The sequence below is a fragment of the Taudactylus pleione genome, unplaced genomic scaffold (genome assembly GCF_031769625.1).
Source record: "Taudactylus pleione unplaced genomic scaffold, aTauple2 ptg000135l, whole genome shotgun sequence".
Classification (NCBI taxonomy): domain Eukaryota; kingdom Metazoa; phylum Chordata; class Amphibia; order Anura; family Myobatrachidae; genus Taudactylus; species Taudactylus pleione.
Window position 1 is genome coordinate 11,581,189 of NW_028284537.1, and position 18,863 is coordinate 11,600,051.

Below are 18,863 nucleotides of genomic sequence, written 5' to 3' on the forward strand. Positions count from 1 at the left end.
CTCCCCGGGGGTGCCTTAGCCTAACCCTCCCTCCAAGCATGCTAACACTAACATTCCCGGGGGGGGCCTAATCCTAACCACCCCTATCCCTGGCTAACAGTGCATACTTACCCGCCGTCCGGACGTACAGGATTCCTGCGGTCGGGATGCAGACACCAGTATCCTGATGTCCATTGGGATATCGCCATCTGCATTATGCTGTGCCGCGGCATTGCGGCATTGGTATTTCGATTGCCGGCATCCCGTCCACCTTCATAATAACTACATGCCATTTATGCCCAATGATAGTGTAGAGACGTGATTGACAGTTGCAGTAGCAAATGCTAAAGTCACATTATTTTATTCGTATTCAATATTGTCATTATATATATGATGATACAGAGATTGCAGTACCAAGGCTATAAATAGGGGTGTGCGTGTGGTGCCGCCGCACAGAGCCTTGTGGGTGGCACCATCACAACCCAACAGCTCCTGCATCTGGCTAGCAGGGTCCCCTCCAAAATCCATATCCAGCCCTGGACTTCTGAGCCTGATCTGGTATTGGAAAATAGGGGTGAAAAAACAGCATGGGGTTCTCCCTCTTTTCCAATAACTAGCACCGGCCTGAACCAGCCGGGGGGCTGACACTATAGACACACAGCGTGGGGTCCCCCAGCCATACCATCAATCAGCTCCAAACTGGTCAGCCCAGGGCTAAAATTCCTCTGAAAGTTGGGACCCCAAAAATAAAATGGGTTCCCCCCTCACAACCAGCCCTGGACTTAAAGGCCTCTTCTGCTGTATTGTATACACAGGGGTGTATTAAGAGAGGAAGGGGCCCGTGTGTAGTTTCTGTCCAGGGCCCCCTCCTCTATCCCCAGCAGCCAGCAGTGCACTAGTCTGTGCCCAAGAGTCTACTGCGCATGCCCAGGCGACCAGGAAAATGGCACGGCAGCCATTATCCTGGCGATTACCTTACTGCGCATGCGCAAATTGCTGGGAAAATGGCTGCAATGCCCATTTTCCAGGTGTTTTTTCCAGCGCTGACATCACCGATGTGGGACTCCGAGAGGTGAGTATTTAAAATATAGTTACACCCCTGTATATACAGATGTCCCCACTGTGTGTGTGTTACTGCTGTTACCAATAAACCTCCAAGGTTGGTTAAGGACCCACTGTGTGGTCTAACCTTCATTTCACATTCCGCTGGTACCTATTGTACTGTAAGTACTACACCAATAGGGCATATCAATAATTTTGGAATATGTACCTAGTGGTATACTGGAAGGAAACTAAACTCAACTCCATCTGTTTATGCATAATTGTTTTCTCCTTAGCTAAAAATGGAATGTAAATGGCTATTTACCACATATTTGGAGAGCTATTACTAAGATATATTGCAGACATTTACAGTGTTGACTGGTTTGTTATAGTTCTTAATAATATCAGCATTCAAAGAAATAAAGTTACAGGAGGAGCTCATTTTTCAGGACAGCAATGCACTGGAATAGTCTAGACTGAGAACATTTTGAAATGAATTTTGTACCGTATCCTCAGCAAACTAAACTGCTCACTCTGCGTGTTTAAATTATGAACTTGATTTTCTTTAAAACAATGAAGCCGTTTTCTCGGAGTAGAATTTTTTTGATAGTGTCTGCAGCAGCTGAATTTTCTCTGAATGATGTGATTAAAGTGGGAACAAAATGTTTTAGTACAATGAAAATGAAATATTCTGCCTTGAATACCGATATTTGTTAAAACTATTAACTCAAATGGGCTAAGAAGAAAGATCAAAGAATTCAATGCAATTTCACATTATAGCATGTGGGAGAAAAGACACAGAGGATAACCTGGTGGCTAATAATTTATTAGTGCCATTCACAGAAGGGTTATATAGTAAACTGCACAGTAAGACACAATTTATTCCTGAATCATTCAACATCAGCACATTTCTTTAAAGGGGAGTTATTGCTTTTTTTTCTGGTAGTTTCAAAGAGTTGTATCATTTATTCAAATACATAAAGCTACAACACACAATCCCGCATCTCCAAAGGCACTGTATAAAGAGTCTATGGGGGAGATGTACTAAGCCTTGGTGGGCCTATGTAATAGGGTGCGACTTGCACCAGCTGCGGGAACTCCTGCGGGTCTTCCTGTATTTTTAAAATGGCAATCATTGTAAAATTGAGAACAGCTTGGTTTTTCCTTCAAAATAATTGCCACTTTAAAAATACGGGAAGACTCCCATGAGTTCCCGCAGCGGGTGCAAGTCAGACCCAATTACATAAGTCCCCCTAGAGAGATAAAGTTGATAGAGATAAAGTTCCAATCATTCAGCCCCCAACTGTGTCAGACACTTCCTTGTTGCATTTGTGAGCACAATCACAGCCATCGCGACCGATGGTCGCAATATTTTCTCTGCTCCTCTGGTCAGGCTGCGGAAGCTGAAGCTTCCCGCAGTCTGACCGGGTGCTGGTCAATTCAGGGCCCAGGAATCTGTATCCTTTCTGGAAAATGGGAGTGAAACGCCCCGTTTCCAGGAACGGTGACCATCCACGCCCCCCAAACCCTGCAGCATATCAATCATGCTGTGGCTTGGGAGGATCTGCAAGCGTAATCCCAGGACTCATTCTGCACATGTGCAGAACGGGTCCTGCACAGGCACAGCCCCGGAAACATTGGAGATGTACGTTCATTATCGAATGAACGTACAGCTTTGAATCAGGCCCATAATTATAAAAAACACGAAGGAAAGCTGATCCAAGCAGACCAGTAGGGCAAGTAAAAGTGGAACCAGGAGACAGATTCAGCACTCCACTAAAACCAGGTGCACTCACGCCATGACATTACAGTATTTTAAAACCGGGATGTCTAATCCCGGCAAGGTACTAATGACAGGCGTCGAAATCCCGATGCCTGTCATTAGACCTACACTGGGAGCCCGACGCCCGGCATACCGAATGAAGGTAAGCCGGGCGTGGACAGCCGCGGGGGGAAGACAGTTAGGTTTTAGGGCTCCTGGTGGTATTTAGGGTTAGGCAACCTCCCGGGAGGGTTAGGGTCAGGCTAGGGGTAGGGGGTTAGAGATAGGCACCCCCGGGGGGAGGTTAGGGTTAGGCACCCTACCGGGAGACTTAGGGTTAGGCACTTAGAGGGGGGTTAGGGTTAGGCACTTGGGGAGGAGGTTAGGGTTAGGTACCCCTAAGGGAGGGTTAGGGGGGGGAGAAAGGTTAGCGATACTTACCTTAATTAACGATCGGGATCTTCACCCCTGCCGGGCTTCCGCTGTTGGGATTAGAACCGCCATGCGGCTGGCGGTATTACATACTAATTCCTTTAAAACCAACCATTTTTTTTCTATACTGTTCATTTGCTCATTTCTATATTTTTTGCCACTGTGTAACATTTCTCCAGGAAGACTTTTTTTGTTCTACTGTCAGACTTGGATCTGAGAAGGCCAGCAGGAAAAGCAATGGAAGAGGTACATGAAATAACAATCCTCTTTAGGAAGCATGGTCAGCCTGCAGAGGAAATGTGGTCAGCCCATGGACCATATTACTAGCATGGCTGGTGTAATGGTTAGCATTACTGACTCACAGCACTGAGGTTTTAGTTACATTTTCCACCATGGCCCTGTGTGGAGTTTGTAAATTCTCCCTGTTTCCTCCAGATACTCCGGTTTCCTCCCACACTCCAAAAATATACTTGTAGGGTAATTGACTCCTGACAACAAAATAACCCTAGTGTGTAGTGTGTATGTCATAGGGAATATAGATTTGGCCATTCACATCAATCCACTGGGGCAAGGGTTGGTGTAAATGGGCAAATATTCTTTGTAAAGAGCTACAGAATATGTGTGCACTATATAACTGGCAATAAATGAATAAATATATAGAGGTTAGCCAGTTCACCCTACCATCTCCTTCCACGTCCATTATACATATGTATGCATATACTTTGCTGTCTAGTTTCAAAGCACAGGGGATAATGAGGAAAGGAAGTCTTGTGAGGTATGGGTCATGCTCTTAAACAATAGAGACCATTTGAGGACTGGCAAATTTTGGAAAACCAAAGCAAGTGGTCTGGCTCTATTACCACTAGGCTGCAAGAGAAAAATGTGAGTGATCAAACATTGTGGGTGAGTTTTTATAGCCAAAGAAATGTTTAGTTTTTAAGAAATATAATCAAATACAACTGAGCTCCATCTAACTAGCATTTGTTGACATGTAGTTAAATGTGTAAAAGCTATAAGGCATTTCTGAACTGTGTGCATGACTCATCAGTCTCAATAAATATCCCATGTCTGAGTGAATGTTATTCACCAAACTTAAAGGTCATGCTGTCTAGACTGCAGGTACAAGGCTTGTTTATTTGTCTCTATAAAAGGTTCTAATTGTGCACAAGCCTGTCACTGTGTAATTGGAGCACCACAGTGCACACTAACCTTCTTGTTCACATTCACTATGTATCTACGAATTTGTAGGCCTCTACCAATAGTGTTCACTGCAGAAACTATTCTGGTGACCGCTATGAAAAGCTGCGACCAAACTGATTATCTCTATGTAACATAGAGAGTTGTAATGAACTTTTTATAATGCAGAGGCACTCTAGTTACTGTTATAAAAGACAAAGAGAAATTTGGTATTCTGTATACAAAATAGAGCATTATTTGTACTATTGTATTGCAGACATAGTGCATTTTAGTAACCTCTACAGAATAGCAAGATATTTATAGTGTTTTGTTTGCTTCTTAGAACCCAATATACAATACAGAGAGTATTCTATTGAAATATATACACCTAAAAATGTAAAACATTTCAATAACCATACTTATTTAGTGAAACAACCCCTACAGTTGCAACATTTTCTGTGTAGGCTTTACTGGCAAAAAATGTAAGTCTTACCATTCTCATTGGAACTTAGGGCCTGATTCAGAGCCGGACGCTATTTGCGAACGGTCGTTCAGAAAAAGGGGCCGGCTATTTAAATTGAGCGCTCGCTCTTTGCGGTCTGTTGACGCCTCTATGTCTGAGCGAGCAAACTAAACATGCGCTCGCTATTTTGTAAAGACGCCCCCTGGCCGTTCGTATCATACGTCATCTCCGCTATTTATTAGATTAATCGAGTACATTGAAAGGCGTTTGAACTGCTCGCAGTGCTTGTGGTAGGTTTTACTTCCCGCAATCACTGCGAGCAGTTCAGGATAAAAGACAGCCAAGTGACGTGGTCGATGACGCTGCTTTGTTAATTATTGACGCTGCTTTGTTAATTATGCACACCCATTAAACGCCTGATTTGACCATTTGGCACGCCTGCGTTCGGATCTCCACTCCCCGTTTTCAAGCACCTTCCCCTGTTACCACCCACAAACGCCTCATTCTGTCACTCAAATTAGCAGGCCCTCGCTGTTTTGCGAGCGCACAATTTCCGACCGAAATGACTGGTTGGCGCATGCGCATTATGACCCATATGCATGCGCAGATGTGCGAACATCGCTCGGAGCGAACGAGCGGCCGCTTACGAGCGGCTCTGAATCAGTCCCTTACATTGTATTTTTAAGATTTTTCTTTAGATCATTTTTATTATTTGACACTTTTTTTTACTTAGATTTAATATTGCATATTGAATTGAAGCACTCTTTAGTTGAAAGATGAGCGGTTTGGATTCAGAGAGATCTGACAGAACTAAATTTTTGGGTACTGAATGGAACTGAGGCATGCCTCGGTTACCCCCAACAAATTCAGTAATGAGAAAAAACATTATTTTTCCTGAAATGTAATTTCTTGCGTGCTTTGGATTGCATATGTGTCCCTCCCAGTCATATTCCTTCTACTTCCTACCTGAAGCAGCTCCGCCTTTGTGGGTGGGCTAAAAGTACTGCACAGATAAGTATCATCTGTGCAGACTTTGTTATGTGTTAAATATAGAAGAAATTGTTATTTATTGTGTGGGGTTACTCCCCAATCTATAACCAGCCCTGGACATCTGAGCCTGGTCTTGTATTCCAAAATAGAGAGAAAAAATGGCATGGAGTTCTCCTGATTTCCAACAGACAGCACCCGGGGGGGAGGGGGGAGAAGTAATGCTATAGTAGGGAGACACATAGAGTGGGTTCCCCCTGCCATAATGTTAACTAGAGATGTGCGGTTTGGTTTTCCTGAAATAAAAACACATCCAAACTTAGGGGTTCAGAGGTGAATCAAGTCCCAGGTCGGAATCACTTTGGGGATCTGAGTAGAACCGAGTCCCGTCTCGGGTCTGCTGTTAGTTTGGATTTAGAAACCAAACTCAGGTTTTGGATTGCAGGTACACAAGTCCAAATTACATGATTTTAGCCTTTTTTATTAATTTTTTTATTGATTTTTATGAAATCCAAAACTTAATCAAAACGACTCCGAACAAAAACACTTTAGAAAAAACACAATGATGAATTAGAACTAAAACCAAAACATGGGGGTTCACGCACATCTCTAACGTTAAAAAACCTCAAACTTGTCAGTCCAGGGTTGAAATCCCACAAAAGTTGGGACCTCCCAAAAATGTGGTACTCCTCCAGGGGGACAACCACGGACCAGGACTTTGGTTGTTGGATTAACAGTGAGTAAATAGTAAATAATATTGTTTTTTACAGCCAGACTACAGGTCCCAGCAAGCCTGCCCCGGCATGATGGCACTTGTAGAATACAAGTGCTTAGCGTACCCTTACATTAAAGGCCCCTGGCATCTGCAGTCCACATGTAAATAAAGTTTATTAATCTGCCAATCTGACTGCCACTGTAAGGCCACTATGTTTAATAAATGTGCTATATTCTTTCACACTAAAGTATTATAAAAGTCTCTGTGGCTCAGAGACTAAGGACCTTATTCAGAGTCGGTCGCGAGCGCTGAGCGCTCGCAACCGACTTGATGTTGGTCCACAGGGCATGCGCACTACGGAGACTGCTCCATCATGCGCATGTGCGAGCCCCCGCTAACGACGGATCACCCGTCGTTAGCGGGCTCGAAGCAGACGGAGCGAGCTGTCGATGTTGATTGACAGCTCACTCCGTTTGCTGGGCGGGCAGGGGGCATGCCCGGCCAAACGGAGGCGTTCCTTTCGGAACGCTTGCCATTTTGTGGGCGTCCCCACTGAAATCATCAGTGATGTCAGTGGGGAGCTTCCTGCTCAAACAGAGCAGGAAGCTCCCTGGGGCTTAAGGTTGACGAGACCCTACCCTAGGGTCTCGTCGTAACCCACAGCCTAACGACCGACATGGAGGTGGCCGTTCAGGATGCAAGCGGCCGCCCTGTTTCTGAGCGACTGCTTGCATCCTACGACCGCCTCTGAATGAGGCCCTAAACTCCTTGACATCATTTTGAGTTGTTTTATCCTGATTAGGTTTGCCTGGAGACCTCCCAGAGTGCCTGTGCCCCTGAACCCAGATCGGAGCTCACTTTGTACGGGGCCATATCGATCATTCATCTGTAGCAGCTCTGCCACTTTCTATGCACCCTTGAGAGAAACAGCGTCTGTTACACCAACCGCTAGTATGAGCATCATGCCTGTGAACGTACACACGGGAGTACCAGTACCAGGAAAACACGTCCTGAGGTCCCGTGATTCACAAGGTGTGGTCGAACAAGGCAGTCGGTATCTGTGCTGGGATGCCGGCACAAATACTAGGATCCATTCCAAATGAGTGTGATATGTATTACCGCCGGCCGCAAATCCCGTCAGCAGCTGGCCGACAGAGGAGGAAATCCTGATCGTCCCTAGGTAAGTATAACCTAACCTATTTTTTCCCCTAACCCCCCTTTAGGGTGCCTAACCCTAAACCCCCCCGTGCCTAAACCTAACCCCCCCCTTCCCCGCTGCCTAAACCTAAGTCCCCCGGGGGGGTGCCTAACCCTAACCTCCTCCCGGGGGTGCCTAACCCTAACCCTCCCTCCCCTTAACCTAACCCCAAGTCCTCCCGGGAGCCCTAAACCTATCCCCCCCCCCCCGCGTGGCTGTCCGCTGCGGCGCCCAGCATCCGCGCGATCGGGATGCCGGGCGCCGGTCTCCCAACGTCGGTCAAATGACAGGCGTCTAGATTTAGATGCCTGTCATTCATCCATAGTCGGGATTACAGTGTCTGGAAGCCGGCGGTCGGCATTTAGACCGTCGGCTTCTGGACTACATCCCATTCCAAATACAGGTACCGATTAATAAAAGACTGTTACAATTTAGATATTCTGGACACTCATATAAGGTGCTGAAAAAGCACACTCAGTAATCTTTTATACCCAGTTCTAAACAGCAATATTGCATTTTTAATTGTTCTTTTTACGGTGAACTTTGCAACATCTTCTCTGTTTGACATATTTATGCACATTTACATGTCTGTGTCTCAATTTCAATAGTAAAACTATTTTTTCATATTCATTTATTTATATGAAGTGTGCACATTATTTACAGTATCTGTGTAGTTTATATACTTATTATGAACGATGATATCCCTATAAGCTGCAACTAAGCGCAGTGTATACTTTTCATATTCTTTTAAACTGCTGTTTTACACACTGTGTTTGTGCTGCTCCTCTGTTGCTTAGTAACCAGCCAGCTCACTGCAGCCTTTGGCCAATATTGGTGAAAACAATATTGCGAGCAGTGAGGTGGTCAAAATTGACTGCAAAGGACTAGAAATGGATGTTATTGATGTTACCAATACTGTAGGAGCAATATCAGGTCCAAATAGCATGATTAGCTGTTTGTATACATTTTTAAACAATATGATATTTATTATATTTATAGCCACATTATGTTATCTATACAAAGATATTGATTATTTGTCGGTATGTGCTTCTAAATAACTTGATGTGGTGTCACTTAATTTAATATATCTAAGCACCAGAGGCTCTTTTTGTTTATATGTATTAAATTAAAACCAGAACATACAGAATAGATGTTGGCAGGGTAGAATACAGATACCTAAATATTGGCTTGTTTGACATTTAACCATGAAATTGTGTTAATTTTGACTTTAAGTGTTCCTGGCCCTACCCCAACCGCATCACAGAACAAAAAGAATTGACTGTATTAGTCCCAGCTATTTCTATAGATTACACGTTCCACGAAATGTGAAATGAGGAAAATATGGCATGCTTTGCGGCAAAACACAATTAAGGAACAAATTAGCCATGATTTTTCTCATCTATAATGTAGAATAATTTACAGTACATCAGTTTGTGTTACTGAACATTAGAAGGAAAAATAAACCTTACTGTAGCTGTGAATTAAATACAAAAACAACATAGCTGCTGTATGTAAAAAATAAAAAAAAAATTGTATTTGTATGAGCACCTTCAATTATGTATTTATGATTAATTGGTATCACACAGTTCCAGATTAAACCCTTTCAATATTTTAAAGAGTGAAAATATACTGCACGATGGAACCAGTTATATAAAAGAACAAAAAACATTTTATGAGATTTTCTTATTGTAGAATATAGAATAACATATTCCCTAAGATTTACAGAACATTTACAAAAGATGGATACCCCCTACTGAAATATGTTATTTAAGGGATGCCTGCTGCGGCCAACTATTAAGTCATACAATTTGGCTGGGGCTTTCCATGCAGAACAATATAGAGGTATTTGAAATCATAATTCTAAATAAATAATATTTCCATTTCACTTGCAGAGCATTATAACAGGAATATACTATGCTGTTGCCTGAAATGGCAATTGGAATCTTCAACTCTTGCACAGATATATGTCTGCATGTGAGTTTTATGCCATTTAAAAAGGAAAAGATGATCACACTGGGGAACAAGTTTTGATGCTTAATCCAGTATAACACCAAAAGAAACAGTCCTAATATATTAATGCTAACTGGGTACTTGCAAGATCTGCATACTGTACATTCACAGTGAAGACACTCCATACATACTAGGGCCAGACACCGACACCGCTAATATTAAGGGAACCAGCTGAACACTTCCTTCCATCACTGACACAAAGGTGAACTCCAAGCATCAACCGGTGCAATAGGTAGAACTTTTTGGCATATTTTTAGGATTATTTGAAAAAAATAAATATTACCAACATTAGATTTGTCCCCCACTAGTGTTAGAGATGTAAAACATTAACAAGGAAAGGAATGTGGAGTATAGCAACAGCTAAAGCCCAGGTATTACTTAAGTGACTATACTGGAGGGATCGAAAGAGGTCATTGTTCTTTCCCTGTGTGTTTAATGTTTGAATACAATAAGTATGTATTTTCTGCAACATGGAAATGTTCTTATAGCTTATTGTAGGTGTATAAAAGCTATTTTACTTTAGAAGAAAGATTATATGCATAATGTACATGTAATACCAATTGTATAAGTGCACTAATTAATGACAAATGAATAGAGATGTAGAGATGTGCACTGAGCCCCGTGTTTTGGTTTTATTTTTGGATCTGGATTCATTTTCGTGTTTTGTTTTTGCAAAATCACCCCCAAGTGTTTTGGTTTTGGATATGTTTTTTTTTTTTCTTAAATTGATAAAAAGTTTTTTAAAACAGCTAAATTCATTTAATTTTTACAATCCAAAACCTGAAATTCGGATTTAAAATTGGAATTCCGAACCACAGGAAGATTAGAACCGCAACTGGGATCTGACTGGATCTCCTCGGGAGATCAGTAGCTCAACTTGGATCTGTCTGGATTCACAAAATCAGGGTGGATTCGGATGTCTGGAGACCCAAACCGCTCATCTCTACAAATGAAGAATATAAATTAAGCTTACAAGATAAAGCACAATCAATATATAAACATTTATAGCAGCAAATTAAAAGCAAATAATTAATTTAAAGCAAAATGCATGAGTGTTTCTTGTGTATACTGTAGATCTTGTAGTCTCTTGTTTCCACAGCATTGCTAGGTGATTACATTCTCTGGGAACTTTTGGAATCAATTATATACATGTAGCCTGGCAATGATATCTATTAAAATTTCTAACCATTATTAGAGCTTTCAATAAGATAAATGCTCATAAATCAGACATTTGCAACAAAAAATATAATAATACATTTCTTCCAATTACTGCCTGTAAATCTTGCTGTATAAGACGGCAGCATCAGGACCTTACTAAAATAATTCTACTATATGCAACCAGCCAATTAAGAAATAGTTATGCAAAATAAGATTGAAAAAAGGGCCTTATTCAGTATACAATATTCAGTGTCAGACTAGACCGGTGGTTCTCAAACTTGGGGCCTGATTCAGACCCACTCGCGAGCGGCTGTCCGCTCGCAAGTGGGTCGATGGTGTGTACTGCGCATGCGCATGACGGAGGGAGCTCCGTCGTGCGCATGCGCGAGACGCGACGAGCGAAGGACTTTCCTTCGCTCGTTGTGTCTGATCAAAGGGGGCGTGCTGTCGATGTTGATTGACAGCACGCCCCCTTTGGTGGGCGTGCCGGGGGCATGCCTCCCAGACGGGGGCGTTCCCAAGGGAACGCCTACCGTCAGAAGCCAAAATCTCTCTGAATCAGATCGTCTTTTTTTTTTTAATGGAGCGGCCTCCTGGCCACTCACATTGCTGTGGGTTGCCACCCACAGCTAATGCGAGTGGCCAGGATGATGGTCGCGATGGTCAAGACCATCGCGACCATTGGGCTTGCGACGAGACCTAGGTAGGTAGGGTCTCGTGGCCGCAAGCCCCAGAGAGCTTTCGGCTCTAACAGAGCCGAAAGCTCTTCCACGGTAGGCATTCTCATGGGAACGCCTCCATCTGGGCAGCCACCCCCCGGCCCGCCCACCAAAGGGGGCGTGCTGTCACTCAACATCGACAGCATGTCCCCTTTGGTGCGAGACCCAGAGCGACGGATTGCCCATCGTTATCCGGGTCTCGCGCATGCGCATGACGGAGGCGGCTCCGTCGTGCGCATGTGCTCTGGGCCACCATCGACCCCGTTGCAAGCGCTCAGTGCTTGCGACCGGGTCTGAATCAGGCCCAGTAAACACTACTTTCCAACTACCACCAGTCACCTCACTACACCCTATAAATGATTTTAAGCAGTTTGGGGCATTTTATAAGGGGTTTGTTTTGTCAGATTAGCATGTGGTAAATTCCATAGAAAAGCACCATCAGTTTGCAACTGAAGCTAAAACTGCTGCTTAGTTGCTTTACCCCCAAGTTTTCATGAAAGATAAGTTCATTTAAAAAGCTTTATATAGCTATGAAACTGCTTAAACTGCACAGTGCATATGCTGTTTTCTAACATAATTTATCCTTGGATTTATATTAATTTAATAAAATCATTAAACAACGCAAATGTGAATAATGACATGCAGCCTTGATATTCCCTTACTCTAATGAATTATTTCAAATATAATTGAGGATAAATGAGCCATATTGAAAGAGTAAAATGTATTGTAAAAGTTGCAATTAATGAGGTAGTATTTGAAGGGGCCCTTTAAACTATATGTATTTCTATCTCATTTTGCAAACCTGTAAATAGTTACAAAAGCATTTGCACAAAGTAGTAAGAGGATAGGCACTTATGTATACAATGTGAGGCTCGCCTGCATATCTTGAAATTAGGGCTTGATCCTTACTGAGTTCTGTAAATACTGAGAGTTAAATATCTAAAGATTGTTCAAATAAATATAATATCATGGTGATCATTTCTAAATTTATATCTACTTGTTCCACAGAAAAAATTACAGAAACAGGCAGCAGCAAAAAAAAGACCAATTATTGAAATATGCAGTTTTCAACTTGAAATCCAATTATTTTTCTTTCTTGTCAATCAAAATTGCAGAAAATCTAGAGCTAGAAAACTAAAAGTGAAAAAAAAATTATATAAACATGTATCCTCCTTACTAACAGCTTGGGGAAAATAGTCATTTATTTATAGAAAAGTGCAAGAATAAACTGTAATAAACAATTTTTGTCACTGCAAATTTAATTTTTGCCAAAATTTTAAATAATTATATGTATAGATCTAGGTAGCTATATGCATATCATCTATCTATCTATCTATCTATCTATCTATCTATCTATCTATCAATCTATCTATTATGAATACCCTTAAATTGCTAGAAAGAAATAATCGCTGTCCAGACAATAATTCTGGTTCCAACGCACAAATAGTTCTTATTGCAATAAAAGAAGGTTACACGCTTTCATCTAGCACAATTAGCGCAAAGACAATTAAATACAGAATATACGATACAGCCCAATACATACGCGTGCGCACTGGTCCCAGTACAGTCATCAGTCCAGAAGCCTGTGGTCATCCAAGAAGAATGGCTGTATGCTATAACCAGTATACAAGCTATATACCCTCCTAGAATAAAGAAACTAGTTAACAGGTTTCCATTGAGTATTGCTCCTGGACATTCTGGTACGATGCAGGTCATTGGACAGTTCATATAGCATCACTAGGGGTATGTCCCAGTTCCTCAGATGTTGCTTTGTGTGGTTTTCCCACCGAAGAACTGGTTTAAACTAGTAAAAAAACACTTCTTACAGCTTCACATTCTAACCACTAATTTCATGTAGTTCATATCTTGCGAACGCATGATGCGATTTCCTTGCGGGTCGAACCGGAAATCTGCAAATAAACAGTGATTTAGAATGGTACCAAACATGATATGTCTACTAGCTTATGTACCTTAAATATCGTATACATTACATTTTACAGATAAGTATTAGCTAATAAAACCTTTAATATTAAGCTTATAATGTGGAGGAACCTTTTTATAAGTTTTGGTATGTGTAAGTGTGAGAATATTGTGTAATGTCGCTATTATGCATGGTGCGTTTATGTATAGAGTGCTTTGATAAACAGCGCAACTGTGCACTGTGCGTCTTATATATTTTATGTTTTATTTAATGTGCGTATGGGGTATTGGTAGGACTTTCAACAATATGCGGTAGCAATGCAGACGCACAACGCTAATAATCTAATAAAGCATCGTACTCAATGGTTTCGTGCTGACAACGCAAGATGGCGTCGTCAGAGGCAACACAAGATGGCGTCGCCCGACACCTACTCAAGATCTGGTCTCAGCCCATCATCCGGCTTCGACACTATCAATCTATCTATCTATCTATCTATCTATCTATCTATCTATCTATCTATCTATCACTCATCAGTGTCAACCTGTCCTGGTATATTTAGATTTTCATATATCCACAGATAACACATTTCTCTGTTACATGGAATAATACAGCAAGTTCTGGAGACTTACACAGCAAGAAAGCTGTGCCAAATCATGTAGACCTAGAAACTAAAAGAGAAGTATGTAACAAGTGACAGATGCTTTAGATATTAGTTAATTTGGCTGATTTAAACATGATGTTTAGATAGATAGAGCAGCGTGATAGAGCAATACTGCCTCACATCAAAGGTCATGAGTTCAATTCCAGACGAAAGCCCTATTTGTGTGGAGGTTGAATGTTTACCCCATGTTTGCAATGGTTTCCGCCGAGTGTTCTGGTTTCTTTCTACACTCCAAAAACATATTGGTACAGTAGGTTAATTGGCTTCCGACAAATAATAATGCTACTGTATAATGTGTATCCAATTCATAGGGGGGTATAAATTGTACACTCCACTGAGCCTGATAAGATTTACTTCTTAAATTTTCTGTAAGTGCTGCGTAATATGTGTGCAGACGTGCCTTTGAGATTTCACATAACCTTCTGGGGGAGCCCTGACCCTCAGGTAAATTCTGCTACCATAAGGCTCCAACCAATCCCCCCTCCCCCAGCCCCCGTTCTGCTTTCTGCCAATATTCTAGGTCATGGCTGTTACCTAGTACTGGTCAGATACTTCTTTGCCCTCCAGAGCCATCACCACTAATCTAGGCTGGCTATGGCCTAGTCCAACTCAAAAATTTCTCCCTCTGGCCTCCCTGGATTATGTACTCCCCAGTACCTGGATTATCACACAGTTCCTGAACTACTTACCCCTTTGCTCCTGGACTACCTACCTTGTGGTTCTTACACTCCCTGGATGTCCCTGCTACTCTCCCAGAAGCAACTCTGATTTCATCTGTTCACCAATCTGTTGGATTCAGGTTCACTGAGTGCTGATCATTTTCTATAGATCCTCCTCTTGCAACCTTTAACAACTTGCTGTTCCTAGCTATAGTTGGTCACTGTACCTAACCATCTACTTCCTCCATACTCACCTTGTCTTTGTTTGTATGATTGTTATCTTATGTTGTTCTATGTATCGATATATAATTGTGTGGCTTCATCTCTGTACAGCACTGTGGTGCCATATAAATAATAATAATAATAATAATAATAATAATAATAATAATTATTATTATTATATTGTGTGCTTTAAAGTGTGCATAACTCTTATACAAATGATTATAATAGTTTGTATACAGTAAGTACTGGGAGCCCCATTGAAGGCCAACAAAGAAAATTAAATTGTAAAAAATTTACAATTAAATAAATTTTTTTATTTTTTTATCTACCGTTGATCTTTTCTTTTCTCTTTATACTAATCCCATATTTTCCTGAGCAAAAATAATACAGAAATATATTTTGGACTGTGAGTGTCCCCAGTAGTGCCTCTTATACAGTGCATCCAGTAGATGTCCCCTTATGCAGTACCCCCAGTAGTGCCCCTTATGCAGTGCCCCTTATACAGTGCCTCCAGTAGTGGTCCCCCTATGCAGTGCCCCTAGTAGTGGTCCTCATTATGTCGTGTCCCCAGTATTGCCCCTTATACAGTGCCCCTAGTAGTGATCCTTAATATGTAGTGGCCCAAGTAGTGGTCCTTATTATGTAGTGCCCCTTATACAGTGCTCCCAGTAGTGGTCCTCATTATGTAGTGCCCCCAGTAGTGGTCCTCATTATGTAGTGCCCCCAGTAGTGGTCCTCATTATGTAGTGCCCCTTACATATACACAGTCACAGACACAAACAACAACAACAAATAACACTTACCTGAATCCCTGCTCCTGCACCCGCTGCCGTCCGATCCTCCTTCCTCCCAGCCCACTCGGCACTATGGGAGAGATGTCACCCACTGCGAGAGTCAGAAGGCGGAGCTCATGAGTGACTGAGTGACTCTCATTGGCTGCTAAAACAAACATGCCGCTGCCGGATAGTACGAGTGTACTACCAGGCGCTGGCGGTGACATGTTGGTTACTGTGTAGTGTGGACTCACTCACTGCGGTCTCAACTACACTGTCTAAAACAGATCTGAACCACGGCTGGCAGCATGCCCCCCCGGCTCTCTGACCCAAGTGTGATGGCGCCCAGGGCATGAGCCCCGGCCGACCCCCCCCCCCTAGTTACGCCACTGACAGACGCCTCCTGCTTTTGTGATCCACTGCTGAGTCCGAGGACACAGCCATCTGATCTAATTGCGTGAACAAAGGCCATCAGAGAAACCTTCAGGTTACTCAAGATGGCCATGCATTATATGCTGCCAGGGCCAGAGAAGCAGTGATGGAAGAGGTAGACATTGACCTTGGTATGCCAAGAAAATGGGACCAATACCCTTGTTTTCTGGGATACTGGCCATCGCCATTCCTTCCCCGCCCCCAAGCAATCTGTACAAGATCTGCACATGTGCAGATGAAAAACCATCTGAGTTGTATGCAGACCATCAGGTTTGTGTAAAACTGTGAATCAGGTCTACAGTACTGGTAGTAATGATTAAATATTGGGCAGCACAGATGGTGTAATGGTTAGCATTACTGCCTCACAGTACTGAGGTTGTGGGTTCAATTCCCATCATGGCCCTAACTGTGTGGAGGTTGTATATGCTCCCTGTGCTTGCGTGGGTTTCCTCCGGGTACTCCGGTTTCCTCCCAGACTCCAAAAATATCCTGGTAGGTAAATTGGCTCCAAGCAAAAGTTAACCCTAGTGTGTGTGTGTGTGTGTATGTGTGCATATAATAGGGAATATAGATTGTAAGATCTATTGGGGCAGGGACTGCTATGAATGGCCGAATATTCTCTGTAAAGCGCTGCGGAATATGTGTGCGCTATATAAATAACTGATAATAAATAAATAAATAATAAATATTCTCTGTAAGAGCACTGCGTAATTTATTTGCACTATTTAAAAAAAAACATGTTAATAATGAAGTGCCTTGTTATTTCTTTCCCCACTGTAGCGAGGGTTACTGTCTTGGAGGCTCTAGTTATGACATCATAATGTGCACAAATCCAGATAACGCAACTTTAATTCTGAAAGACCTATCAGTGCTGGAGGGCTCCAGCAGTCAGTCCAGAGTGATGTGTAGGTAATGCGCTACCTATTAAACAAACCTGTCTGTCGTGTACTGTTAAACAATTTGCAGGATTTAAATAAAACTAAATAGAAACATGTTGAATACCTTTAAAAAAAATGATTGTAAATTCACCATCTGCTGGGTACCTTTAACATCATCTAAGCTTAGCAATGTATTCTCTGGATATTTAAAAGTAAACAACACGATTTGACAGCTGCAATTAACCTGGGACAGTTGGTGCACATATGGATAATAAATCTATTGGGATAAATTTCATCTTCCCTTCGAGAGCAACATATTAAACAGCCACGGGTACTTTCTAGCATGGATACTAGCGTTACCTTTTTTTATTTTTTTCTACTGTGCAACATATACAGTTAATCAGTTTGAAAAGGATTACCAAAAAATCCCCATTTAGCTGATTCAATTTAATTGGCACCTTTCTCATCATTGAAAAGCAGAAGAATATTGATGAGTCAGTTTATATTGCGTTATAATTACATGAATATAGGAACTGCTATGCGGGAAACAGGACTTGTAATTTGCATATACTTTTAACAACTGTATGAGCTGGGGAATTTAATATAGAACTATATATTAAACTAAACTACTTCCATCTGATTTGCATTATGCTATAAATCAAAGGGAAACATGATTGTGTCTGAACGTATACCACCACTTACTTATCATAAATAAATCGCTCAGTCCGCGGACTAAGGAGAGATGATTTAATGAGACACAGCCAATCAGATTGCAATCTGAAATCCAATTAATCCTGCACTGCCAATCAAGAGTGAACAAGTGTAAAAAATGTTTAAGATGAAGTGGAGCCAAGAACAGTCTTATAAGATATATGTCTTTCAACTTCTCATTCGTTGCTTTGGGTTCCTCAACACAGTTAAAGATGCTATGTTATAATTTAATACTTTAAAAAAAATATATATATATATTATATATATATATATATATATATATATATATATATTATCAACTTTTAACATTGAACAAGTAATCTACAAAAGTCCTCCTTAAATTTTCCATAGAGACAGCATCATTGAAACTATGAGAAGGGTTATGGAGACCTTTATACTATGCTGCAAAGAGGGCATGCAAATAAATCCCATCTCATGGAGAGAACATACAAACTCCACATAGATATAGCCAGAGGTGGATCTACTGTGAAACTAAGGAAGCTTAAGCTTCAGGGCCCCTAACCTCGGAGAGGCACTGAAGCTAATTTTTTTTAATGCGTGAATTTTTCAACAAAATGAATGGAGATTTTTAAGTGTGTGTTATTAAAATAAGGTTATTTTAGTGATAGAATCATAGGTCAATGGGTCGAATTATTTAATATTGACCTTAGAATTTGCTCTAAAGTAGTGCATGTAGGGGGGGTTTCTGAATACCCTGATCAGTACTGGCCCTCAGACACTCTATCTACAGTTTTGAGCAGATGAAGGCTCTTATGAGCTGGCGGGGCGCAGAATAGAGAGCTGCTGTCAGTGTCACTGCTGAGTGCAGTACTGCCAGGTGCCACTAGATGCTCCCATGTTTGTGGTTGCACATAGGCAGCTGAGACTGAAATATGGCGAGGAGTGGAGTGCAGAGCAGGGTGAGTAGAAACTGTGGGAGCTGGCATTCCGCCATTCTTCGCATGC